The following is a 14133-nucleotide window of genomic DNA, read 5'->3' as shown; positions in this document are numbered from 1 at the left end:
TTTCCGGTTTTAATATGGGCTTGGGCCAAAAATTTGACTTGACCCAAAATCACGAGTCCGGTCACAAAAACCCACACGCGGGGCATACCACACATCAACCTCCCTTATTTCTTCCCCCCTAGATTACGGATCTTGGTCTCCCTCACACTCAACTCGCGAACGCGGCTTCATAAGCCTGATTTGGACCCGCGCACGCGAGATAAACACCACCAATTCAAACCCCCTTGCTCCAGCACCATCTCCTCTATCATTCCAACCAATTTCCACCCTCAGAATAACATCTCGACCTCTCTATGGCAACACGTCGACGAATCACAGTTGAGAGGAATTTTAAAAATCTATTCGATTTGGGCATGTTTCATCCCTTTTTCGACGAAGAAATTGCAAATAGGGAGTGGGAGTATCTGTTGTACAAAGTGTCGCCTAATTACTCGGAAGATTTAGTTTTAAAATTTTACAACAATGGTGGTTTCCGAGGTGATGAATTTTGGATTACGGCAGATGGGATGGAACGTGAACTCATGCTGGAGTTAATATCGAATACAGCACAGATTCCGATAAACTCAGATAGTCTGACCTTGTTGTTATCAGAGTATCCGACTACGATGGACTTAATGTTTGACACGCTTCGGCGAGAGTACAATAATGGCTCGAGCTGCGTACCACCACTCGCCGCATCGAAACCAACTAGTCGCCACTCAATGGTCGGCTTACAACATCATTGAACTTCAAAGACGCCCGACGTGAACAAGACATTCTTGCACCTCGCTATGGATCCTCCAGAGAAGAAGGATACCTTCTCGTATGGTCCATTTCCTCGGCAATGTTCTTACGATCGCGTCAAACAGTCGACTCCTCTTCTTCAGACTTGTTACTTTCGGCTTATGCTTAACTTAGATTCCAAATCGCTACTCCTTTCATTCCAACAAGGACTTTTGAGAATTTTGGAATTTTCGAGACTTGTGTTCTGGACCACTGGGACCCAGTAGCTAGAGATGATATTGAGCGTGATAACGTACCTCCTCCTCCTCCTTCACCACCCAACTGTTTTAATGAGGATATCATGCACCGAATCAGCACTCCCATGGAAGCTTTGAGACACATGAACACTAGCATGCGCAGGATGTTTCTTCGTCAGGAAGAGATGCTTACTTCCCAAAATGACTTCCAGCAAGAAATGTATAATCGCCAAGGCCGTTTCCAGAGAATGATGATGGCAAATCAGCAGCAATTCTAAGATCAACTATTACAGTCTTTAGGCCACATTCCGGACCAGTCAGCTCAGCCAGGAGTTCATCGTGGCCGACGAAGTAGAAACCCTGGTTCATCTTCTGCTAACCCTGAGGAGTCCCAATAGCTATTTATTTCCCTTGGTTTAGAAATGACTATGTCATTTGTTTCCCTTATGCACTGCATTTTTATTTTTCTAGTGATAAAAAAAAATTATATATCATTTGATTTCTCATAATTTTGTATCTCCAGACGGTTTGAATGAGAAATTATTTATGTTATACAATTATTGTACTTCGTAATATATTAGTTTGTTCCTTGATGCACTGGGCCTACTCTCTAAGCCCAATGGTCAAATGCCCAACAGTCAGATTTTCCATTATAAATCCAACTCTCCTCTTCCACTTTCACTCATCCCCTTCTCTCACTCTTCACAAATTCTCATTTTCTTCAACATAATGAATCAGCTTGAGCGATGGAAAAGCAAAGAGAACGCTGAATGGGCTATCACAAAGATTCGTGATAACCGTGTTTATTATTGTTCTATCAATGCATTCATGCATAACATGCTCCGTAATATCTAGATCTATGTAACTGACATCTTTCTTTCCCTTTGTCGCTTTGTATATTACTATGGTGTGTTAAATAATTCTCTACCATTTGTACGGGTTACGTATTAAATGGAGAAGTACCCTATTTAATAATTGTGTATATTAGTTGTATTTTTACCTTATCATAAACATAAAATAGTTATCAAAACAATAAAAAATAAGCAAAATCAATAATGCACCAAAATAAATCAATCTCAAATCATGATGTTCAAAGAAGATCGCGCACGCTACACAGTACGCATACACTTGTCACAAAAGCAGCTCGATTATTCTATCCATATTCTATTACTGAGGTATGATCATAAATTCTGAAATTATGTGTAGGTCTAACTGCCCTGTGAAACCTTCCCCCATACTTTCTAATATTTTAACATCTCATTAATTGTTTTTGGAAATCTGACATGAAAAAACTTACTATGGATACCCATTGTTGTTGTTGATAAAGGTAAGTGTCACAACAACACATGAGTCACTTGTGTTTTCATATATTAATTCTGGATTTAACTACACTTGGAATCCGGATTGGTACAGACTCATAGATTGGCTATAAATCTCTTCTTTTCAGCCATTCTCATTTCAAGCATTCTTCCCTATCCTTCTCTTCGTAATACTTCCAAATGGATCAACCAAGAAAAATAATGCCTGAGAAAGACTACTTGAATTTTTTTGAAGATGGTCGGTTTGCTCCTTATTTTGACATTGAAATTGTACGTCGAGGATGGACGCCTCTTCTATATCATTCAACAGCTAGTTATTCCCGAGAATTGGTTTTGATGTTTTACCAATTTAGCGGACCTGAAAATGGAAAATTCTACTTCAATGCCTATGGACGACGATTGGAATTGACTAGGGAACTTATCTCCGACATACTTCAAATCCCAATGAATACCCAGGAGTTCCTTTTTCCAGAGTCATCATTTGAATCCGTCAAAACTTTACTACGAGCTACCGTATCTCATGGCGAAGTTGGAAATAGACATCACGCTGTTCTTCAACGCCTTTGAAACAGAATCAACGAATTGTGCTCCATCGGTTGGGACACAATGTGGTAGGTACATCACACCAATCGTAAGTCACAAAGTCTCAACTTCACCTACTTTGGATTTTGCGCACTCAAAGGGATGAATTTTGTCTAATCCAACACCTTTGGAACGCTGCGATCACCAGAAAACAAGAAGGTCAAAGACCTTTACCTACTTTAGTCAATGCAAATTATGATACGTTGGGGTTATCCAAGAATTTCTCCGCAGACACCCTTCAAAGAGCAAATATTAGTGTACTCCAAACGTACTACTCCGTTGGTTTTGGACTCCCGATACTCGACGGATGAACGTAACTCCAACTCAAACTCAACATTTCTTTGATGAAAATGTCATGCTAAACATTTTAATCCCATGGAAGACATTCAATTTCTTCATCAAGGCATCGCGAAACTACACACTCGTCGAAATATCATCATTACAACTCTTAAGGATTTCCAAGAACGCCAAGTAATGCATGATGTCAACAGAGGAAATCTTGAAAAATCATTCTCGATCCTTGCAAAATCACGCCTCCTAATGGAGAATCAAACTACACTCTCTCCGCCCGTGGGGACATTCAGATCATGCACTCGCCAACAAATAGAAGAACTAAACAGTGTGGTGCACGATTTATGTCTCCAAAATCATCATAATAATCCATGATTTTCTTATTAAATAAAAATAGAATAATAATACTAAGTCAATAAATAAATAATCGTATATATTATTACATTTTTCGTCGTATTATGAATTTTGTTGCTATCTTTGTGTATTCTTTTGAAATGATTACTAAAATTGTCATCATTTACGTTATGACTAAAATAATTTTAACATGTGATTTTCAATGTCATTACAGGAGAGTCTATTTTCTTCCATACTCATTTATCCATCCAGTTTGCCTTTATCATTGCCCATTTCTTTACTTCATCCACTAAGGCATCTTCATCAAACATTGCATCTTCATCAAACATGACACCTCCAAAACTCATTCTTGAGCAATCCTGTCAGTCTATGATGGATTCCAATACTTATGGCCATCTCTTCCGTGACTACATCACTAACATTGGGTGGTCTTCCCTAATTCTTCAACCTGACCAAACTTATTCTCCGAGTTTGGCTGCATACTTTTATGCTAATATGGAGGACACACCAGCATTCAATCATGTGCATGGCTTCTACTTAGACGGGTTCACAATCCTAGTTCGTGACACACATCATATTTTTTCAACAACAAATTTTGCCCTAACTTTGATCTTCCATATTACGACCGGCCGCATCATGGTATTACATCTATCATAATTTTACCGCTCTTTTCAAAGGGCAAGTTTTTCGCGAAACTTACGGTGATGGTCTTGAGATTAAACGAGAAGGAGATGGCCATGTGCCATGGCGCGACATCACCATTGCCTTAGCAAGCATGACCATGAACATACGGGATCAAGCGATGTTGTTTATACTCCCAACATCATGGGAGATTGGCATTTTTCTATTGCCAATGAGGGTCGCCTCGTAGTATTCATTGCACTAGCTCAAGGTCATACATTATTTAACATCTTAGGTTGGTTATCTCCAACTCAAACGAAGCTCGCGACTTTTCGTGATCGATTATATACTTTTTTACCTCAGAATCGCTTGCGAATCATGAAGACACATTTCCCACAGTTTGCAGTTACATTTCATGACTGGGTCAAGGTAGATTCTATGTGCCCAGCAAACAAAATCATTCGTTCATTAAGGTTTAGGCAATGGAAACGCCCCGCTCGATACCTAAGGCATGTCCGTTGTTACCCGAAGGATGAAATATGAAGAAACATTTGAACAAATCCGGAGACAAAGAATGGGCAGAAATTTGGCAGACTATTATCTTTTGGCGTGATGCTAAGGAAATGCATTTTCTTATTGAGGACGCCAAACCAACACATCCTACTGGATGGTAAATTTGAGCATGACATTGTACATATATCTAGCTAAAAAGTTATGTTTCGTGTGCTATTGTTTTTCATTGTACATATTATGTCCTCCAACCTTTGTGTTCCAGCAATCCAGACCTAATTTTGCTCACGGTTCTCAGGTAATTTATTTCTTTATCTATTGATACTTCGAGGACTAAGCATCATTCTGTTTGGGGGTGTCTTAAACCTGTAGCAAAAATTAGGCAAATTGTAGCCTGTATATAGTTTTTATTTTCTTGTTAATAATTGAACTTAGTGACAAAGTCTTGTCTCCTTTTCAATGATGAAAATTGTCTAGAAATCTCACATTAGTATCCGAATTAGGATTTGTTTTTAAGAAACTTAAGATAATACGTATGCAATAGTTTATACATCTTTTCATGAACATTCATGTACTGAGTATCATCGATTGTACATAGCAGTAAGTTTTTGGAACCAACGGTTAGTTACTTAAACGATCAATCCTGTGAGAATCTAACCAAAAAGCCTCGATATGTGTGATATGTGAGTAATGACATAGAGCAGTAGTTTTTCTGATTAGAGAAAATCATGCGTCTACTTACTTGATCACCACCCGAACCCTAGGCGAGAATTTAGACCTTCTTTGGATCGACATAGCTAAAAAATTCTTACCTGTTACAACTTTTACTGCTAGTCACTCCACTTAAGACCCTATTCTCTCATACTCGTAAATTTTGATTCTCCATTTCCATTTTCTTCTACACCATCACCTAAGCCCCACAATACCTAATAAAGACCTCTAGCTCAATTAGGAGTAGGAAAGTGTGATAATAAGTAGTAGACGTGATTGATCGACCTCGGCTCCTCTGACTGTCATCGAGATGTGAGGAAACATGTGCCCACTGGAGTTAACAAAACCTGAGTGGTAAAATTTGGAGTGAAATTGTGTTTCGACACATACCTGTGAGAACCCATTTAGGTACGCTCTCCGAGGGATCCTGAAACGACCCTGCTAGTACATTTCAATGAAAAGTTCACTGCATGCATGATCATATGTAGATGTTTTCATTATTGAATGCATATTAACTTGAGTTTCAAAGAAATCAATCCTCGTTCCTGCTAAGGAGATGTATGGATATCTGAGATTAATTTAGGAAACGAGTTTTTGTCACTTAGTCGTTGTAGTATAAATGAAGTTTGTGAGTATCTTCTCTGGAAAACTCTCACGAGGCTATAACTCGTCCACTAGGAAATTCCTATTGGTTTAAGGCCTTGTTGCATATGGTCAATGCAACCGCACTCTGCGAAATGAGAATTAGTTAGGACTACACATTTTTGGTCACTTATCTGTTTTAATGTCTCTTCTTTGCTTAAGGACAAGTAAAGTGTTGTTTTGGGGTAGTGTGATAAGCACCCAAAACTGTAATATTAAACCTCATTAAGACATATAAATTTGGTTAATTATGTGTTTAATAATCATGAAATAAGTATGTTTTCGTACTTTTGCAGGTCTTCGCAGTAAACATGAAAATATTAGTTAAACCTGCGTTAAAGCACGGGGAACGATGTATATATGAATCAGCCATGTGAAGCCCAACAAATCCACATAGAAGCATCAAACTTCTGAAGCTCCCACCTCTTGAACAAGGATTCCGAATGCGACAAGTGAGCTCGCCGACAATCGTATGATGAACTCTACGATAAAGCGTGAAGTTGTAAAACTGCCAAAAGACCGGACCTCCACTGGACTGCACGCAGACCCACTATGCGAGCCCGCAAGATTTGATGTGTCATCATACAAGTCAAGACAAAGGTGCAAATAATTGGTGCAAAAGTGACACCTTGCATGTAGTTAATAAAGTTAGATGAGATTAGCTGTTAATAGTGAAAAAAGATAGGTGTCACTTTGTTGTGGATTGTGTGGTTAAGAAGGAAGTAAATGTGGTTTGGTGTTTCACGTGGGAGAAAATGAGATTTCTCTCAAATGAAGAAGAAAACAAAACAAGGGGGGACACTCCGTATACTCCCTTGACTTCTTTTCCTTTACCATGCATTATTTTAGTTCCTTAGTCTTAGTTTTTAGTTTGGAACAAAAAGCTTGTAATAGTTTTAATGGAGAAAACTTTGTGTTCCTCTTGAAAATAAATTTCACTTCTTCATGCAAGTGAGTTGATATATATAGTTTCTTATTCTATTTGTTCTCTTTATCTCTCATTTACATTTATATTCTATACTTAATCCCTTATCCTAAGGATCATGAGCTAAAACTTCCCTTTGTAGGGAGTTAATGATACTCATGAGAGGGATAATCTTTGTTATTTGATTTAGTAAGTTGTTTAGGAAGAACAACTAGACCTACATTCTATCCCAAAATGGTAGTTGGTGTAGAGTCTAGTTAGGAATCAAAGTGATGAGCTTAAAGATAAGTCATTGCTTTGGTTCTACATCCTATCATGTATGATCTTAGAGATGAGTCATATACGTTAGGGATCAAGTTAGTTTGTTTATTAGGACTTGTCTAAGAGTCCTAGGAAGATTAAGATGCACTTACTAAAAATCAAATAATAGAAGTTATCTTCACATGAGGAAAATTAACTCTCCACTTTTGTCTTAGTAAATTTTTATTCTTGCTTTAATTGCATGTTTACATAACTAAAGTTTTTTTTTTTTTGTGCATTAAAAGAAACCAAATATGTAGTTAGTATTAATGAAACCTTAACTAAACTTACTCACTAGTTTCCAAATAGTAAAACCAAGTTGTAAGTGGTCCTAGAATTTAGGTTGGTTCGAATCCCTACTCAAAACTATACGAACATGAAGATCGTGAGTAAGGAAATACTTTGTTTTTCGCATTTTGGCCAAGGAAGAGATTCAAATCTCTAACATATCAAAAGGTGAATATCAGGCGATTTCAAGATTCTCCTTCCATTCTCTACTGAAATACACACTGCTTAAAGCCTTAAACAGTAGAACATTTACAACTTTTTCCGCAGTTTGGAGAGTCTTGTTTCCTAATGTATAAGTTAACATAATGATGAACCAAGGTTGATGTATTTGAAGTCTATACTGATTATCATAGGACTTTTGGTTTTTGATCAAATCTATATAGTAATACTAAGCCAGAGCAATGACGGTTTGCTATTTTGCTTATCACGCGAGTTTGTCATGATTAATGGCTTGCAAAAGCTAAATGAGTCTTTTATATACATGCACAAACTAGGCTGACTAGCAATGTTGCTTGAGATGGTTGGTTTCTTTATGACTGAAACTATGTTGAAACTTCTCTAATTTTTTGTGTAATTTGTTAGTGTAGACTGTCTAAATTTGAGCTAGACCAATTCGATGTTTGCCTAATTGGTAATGTTACTTGCAAGACTCGAAGTCACCTTTGAAAGTGTGGGATTGCTTTTCCGGTAAAGTTGCTCCTGTTACTTGCATTTGACTTTCAGAACTAACCAACTATTATTTCCTTTTTCTTTTAAGACTTACGATTGTCATAGTTTAAATCTTGTAGCTTGAATAAAGGTCTAGCTAATGAGTGGAAAGTCAGCATGCTGGCATCATTTAAGGCTAGGCTCTGTGTTAAGGTGTCTTCGATAGTTTTTTTTTTTTTTGCTAGGTTGTCTTCGGTTGTATATCGTTCTATCTTGTTGTTAGTTTTTGGTTGTCGATAACTATCATTCTATCGTTATCTATCTTGCAGTTAATTCGTGTAATTAACATAAATGTTTAGAAAAATGGAAGTCAGGCCTTATATGGTTACCAATGTAGCATTCGAATTTTTATGCAAGCCTAAAACAAATTTGAGAACTTTGGGATGAGGAATTCGGAAGCTTCAAGGAAGGTTCTCATGCTACAAATTGGAGGAAGAAGCGGCCACCAGCACAACCCTGACTTATATGAAAATCCAAAAATAGTCATAATAGGATGACAGTTGAAGATGGATTTGTAGTCGCTAGCAGATTGTACACCTAGCACACCTCTTGTATATAGCGTTTGTTTATTAAAATTTTTTTGAACTTAGTCCTAGCTCTTGCCAGTGGTCATTATGGAATATATTTAATGATAAATTGATGGTACATTGATGGTGATTTATAGGATCATCTATCGAGATTTATAATTCAAGTTTTATGGAGTTCACTATAAATCCCTAGCTTCATACATGACTGTTCAATTTTTTTAATTTTTTTTTTTTTTTATACTATATGATAAATTCCCTTTTACAGGTGTCATGCACGTTTCATATATCATCAAAATAGGAAAGGTCATGCCAATTATTTTTTTTCCAAGAGCTAAGTGTCAGGAGAAAAATAATAAGTAATAATGTAATATGGATTAAATATTTTGTTTCCAATTTTTCTTTCCTTTCCTTTCCACAACTTTTGCATAACAAACAAAATTATTCATTTCCAAACGATACACTAATCTTAATTATCTCCCAAGAATATATTCCAATAGTTCAATACCAATGATACTTAGAAAACTCCAAAACAAAATATATTAACAAATTCTTGCAATCACTTAAATAATTAAACTAACAAATCAATAAATTAGGATATTACACATCTTCCTCCGTATTTTGTAATTTTTTGAACAACTCGTTATTCATCTTGGGAATCTAACGTTAAACGACCCACTTTGCAAAATACTCACTTTCATGTGCATGCTACGTACGAGTGTTCAGACAAAAGCATATGTATCCTTTGTTTTTAGTTTTGACCTTCTCCACATAATCTGGATCTCACCACTCACTCACATTCTTATCCACGTTTACTTATATCTTGAATGCAATACTCTTTTTTACAACCACTTCCCTTTCACTCAGTTATATCCATCTTTCTATCTTTTTCTACTTTCCATGGCTCCTAGGAGAGAAATTGTCCCCGAGCAAGATTTTGACCGAAATTTTCATAAAGGCCTATTTCAGCCCTTTTTCGACACTAAAATCATACATAGATGTTGGCTATCTCTTTTGCATTATTCGGAAACCACGTTTTCACGATAGTTATTTATGAACTTCTACGAACATAGTGATTTCCATAACGGTAAATTCATTTTCCATAGGAATGGACGGTAGCATGAATTGACTCGGGAACTCATCTCTGAGGTCGTCATTCAAATTCCCATGACAAATCCTGAGGTACATCTTCAATAGACTCCTTTTGACACCGTGCGACAACTAATACTTGCAACTTTTCGGTATGGTAAATTCCACGATAAATTTCATATTGTTCGTCAAAGGTCCTTACAAAAAAACCAACTAGCGCTGGTCCACTGGTTTGCACACAATGTCGTTGGCAACTCCAAAACATCTGAAGTGACCAAACCCCTTCTCCACCTACTCTGGGTGCTGCAGACTAAATGGGATGATTTTTACATAATCTAGTATCTCTGACATTCTATTACACATGCTAGAAGTAGGTCAACCCCTTTGCCTACCATAGTCATGCGTATCATGCTAAGGTGGGATTTTCAAGTTGAATATCCTCTGATCCCTCTTAAAACAGTTGGCAATATAACAATTCACTCCAATTACCTGGACGGTTTTTGGACTCCATCTGTTGAAATGAACCCAGACAATGACCAAGCTAACAACTCTTTCTCTTCTGAGAATTTATTCGCTAAGGATGCCCTCGCCAACATAGTTAATCCTATGGATCGGAGGGTATTCGATTTCTTCACCAAGGCCTGAGGGCCCTACATGACCGTCAACACATCCTCATCGGGAAATTGCTAGCTAGAACTACAAGCACCTCAGACGGTGCACGACGAGGAGCAAACAGAGTTCATGCAAACCCACACGGCACACCCAGTTCTTAGGAAATCACACCCTCAATTTGGAGCATCAGACTGAGATTTTCGAGAGCCAAAGCAATATTAAGCAGCACGTCCTTGCATAGGTTGATGAACTTCACCATCTTAACTTGTGATTAGTTTCCTTCCACCTTCTCATTTTCCTCCTCATCAACATGGGCTTCCCTCATCTCATTGTGCTCGCCCCTAGAATTTTTTCTAGGTTGTTTACTTGATTTTTCTTTCTAGGTTCACCTCTTTTGCTTTTGTGTGTTATTTGGAGTGCTTTTGAGTGATAGTTTAGTTTGGTGTGTTTTTCAAGTTGTACTTGATTATATTAGTTTTATAATAATATTTGATTCATACAGCCTATTTTACTCCCTTTGTTTATAATTCTGCTTGGGGGTACGATACGACTATCATCCATCTTCTTTCATCTATCATTTATGCATTTCTTGGATTCCAATTTTTTTGGCTTTCCCTATTCACACCACTATGTGCATCAATGATAATACATGTTTACTCTTAAGTGGAGAACATAATCGCGTGTTTTAAGGAGTGGACTATTCAGTGTTTAAGCCAACGTAAGTACCTTTTTTACTTTTAAATCAAATTGATTACTAGTCTGTTGAGCTTAATTGTTATAAGTTACACCTTTCACCCCCTCACCTTCCATCCCTTTCTTCACTCCGTTTATGTTCCATATTTGTTCTCCATCTCCTTCTCTTATCATTGGCATCTCCTCTGTCGGCATGGTTTCTCCACGCATTATTCCAGAACAATCTTTCCAAGATATGATGGATTCTCCCTCTTATGGACTTCATTTCTGTGACTACATTGCTGACATCGGTTGGTCTTCCCTCATTCTTCAACCTGATCAAACTTATTCTCCAAGCTAGGCTACATATTTTTATGCTCATATAGAAGACACAACTGCTTTCAAAAGTGCACATGGTTTCTTCGTTGATGGCTTCATAGTCCGACTAGGCGATACACACCATGTCTTTCTTGAACCGTTAATTGTTATGGCTTTGGACCTCCCTTATCACGAGCCTACCACCACTTTGCCCTACATCACTCAGAACACTTACAATTCCTTCTCTTGGCCTATTTTTCGCTACTCGTATGGTGTTGGTCTCAGAAGGAAGGAGGAAGGCGTTGCACCTAGACGTTGGCATGACCAAAACATTCCCCTAGCGAGCATGATGATGAACGTAAGGAATGCAATGTTATTTGTCCTTCTAAATGTCATTGAAGATTGGCATTTTTCTACTACCAATTATTATGCTTGCACGATTTTCGATGCACTTGCTCAAAGGCATACATTTTTTGACATCACACACTGTCTAGTCCAAAATTTGAAACGCGCTCAGGATTTTTGACACCGTTATTTACGTTTACCCGTAACCGTATGCCGTTTAATGAGGGTTTTCTTCCCAAATTTTTCAGCCGGTTTTACCAAATGGGTTACAATAGATTCCATGTGTCCTGCAAATAAAATCATTCGTTCATTACGGTTTCGGGTATGGCATGAAAGTTTTTCGAGGTACCTGAAGAACAACCTTTGCTACCCGGACGACAATAAAATGCTGCGACATTTGGACAAATCTGGAGCTACAAAATGGAGTGAACTTTGGCAAGCTATTATCAACTGGCGTGATTCTAAAGAGTGGCACTTCACACGTGATGACCCTAGATTGGATGTGCCCTGACTTTACATTTTGGGTTGTATATATATGTATTTGGCGTGCTCTTACCCTCTTGTTGTGTGTTATTTGATTGTTTATATGTATTTTGTTTGTTTTATTTGATTGGTGTGCCATTTTCAACTTTCTTTTTACATGTTGTATATTGTGTTCGAATAACTTTTTGTTACAGTGTGTTAGCTGAATTTTTGCTCAAGTTTATTAGGTATTTTCTTTCTCTCTCTCTCTTACACTTTGGGGACAAAGCGTCCTTCTGTTTGGGGGGTGGTTAGAACATTTTTGCAAAAATTTGGCAATTTTAGGTTGTATATATCTTTATTTTCTTTCTTACTAAGTGTATTTAGTGACAAAGTCTTGTTTCCTTTTCTGTGATGAAAATTGTTTAGAAATCTCACCTTAGCACTTGGATGAGAAATTGTTCTTAGAAAATTATGTCAATATATAGGCAATAGTTTTTACATCTTTTCATGAACATTCATGCAATGAATAGCATTGATTATACTTAATAGTAAGTTTCTGGGACCCACGGTTAAACCACTTAGTTTCTTTATCCAGTGAGAATCTAGCCTAAAAGCCTCAACATAAGTGATTTATAAGTAATGACACGTAAGAATAGTTATCCAAAGTGGAGAAATCACACGTCTACTTATTTGATCACCATCTGAATCCTAGAAGAGAATTTAGGCTTTCTTTATATCGATATAGCCATAAATACATACCTATACAAATTTTACCGCTAGCCGCCCTATTGAACCTCTCATTAGCCATTTTCATTTTTCACCAACATTCCTTTACCCATCTATTAAACCCCAAAATAAAATAAACCCATCTATTTGATGAGTATGAGAAATAAGATGAATGCAAAAAAGTGAAGAAAAAGACTTGTCCAAAACAAAAATTGGTTATTTGCTTCAGAAAATAGAAATAAGCTTCCAGAAATAAAAGAAGAATAAAAGTTAGAACTCCCAAAGTCAAATTGAAAGGAGTCAAAAAGCCAAAATGGCTAAGCATGAAACGTATTTTAGAAGCAGGAAAGAACAAATGATTTCTCTAGTGTTAAAATTTTGAAGACCCTATTCTCTCATACTTATCATATTTGTTTATTTTCTATTCCATTTTCTTCTACACTACCACATAAGCCCCATAATTTCTACTAAGGACCTCTAGCTTAACTAAGAGTATGGTAGTGTGATAATAAGTAGTAGTTGTGATCAATCGACCTCGGCTCTTCTGATTGTTATTGAGTTTGTGAGAAAACGTGTGCCCACTACACACTGGAGATAGCGAAGCTTGAGTGGAAAAATTATGAGAGAGTTTGTGTTTCAACACATACCTGTGAAAACCCAATTAAGGACACTATCTAAAGGATTCAGAAACGGCCCTACTTGTACAATTCATTGTAAAAATTCATTGCATACATGATCATATATAGATGTTTTAATTATTGTGTATTTATTAACTTAAGTTTCAAAGGAATTAGTTCTTGTTCCCCGCTAATGAAATGTATAGATATATTATATTAATCAAGGGAACAAGCCTTTGTTACTAAGTCGTTGTAGTATAAATGAAGTTTGTGAGTATCTTCTCTGGAAAACTCTCACGAGGCTATAACTTGTTCACTAGGGAATTCCTAATAGTTTAAGGCCTTGTTGCATACAGTCAATGCAATCGCACTCTGCGAAACGAAAATTAGCTTAAATGAGACATTTTGGCCACTCATCAGTTTTAGTGTTTCTTCTTTGCTTGAGGACAAGCAAAGTGTTGTTTGGGGGGTGGTGTGATAAGCACCCAAAACTATGTTATAAACCCCGTAGAGACATTACATATTAGTTGATTATGTATTTAATAAATGTAAATT

The sequence above is a fragment of the Coptis chinensis genome, chromosome 4 (genome assembly GCF_015680905.1).
Source record: "Coptis chinensis isolate HL-2020 chromosome 4, ASM1568090v1, whole genome shotgun sequence".
Taxonomy (NCBI): Eukaryota; Viridiplantae; Streptophyta; class Magnoliopsida; order Ranunculales; family Ranunculaceae; genus Coptis; species Coptis chinensis.
This window is presented reverse-complemented; position numbering follows the sequence as displayed.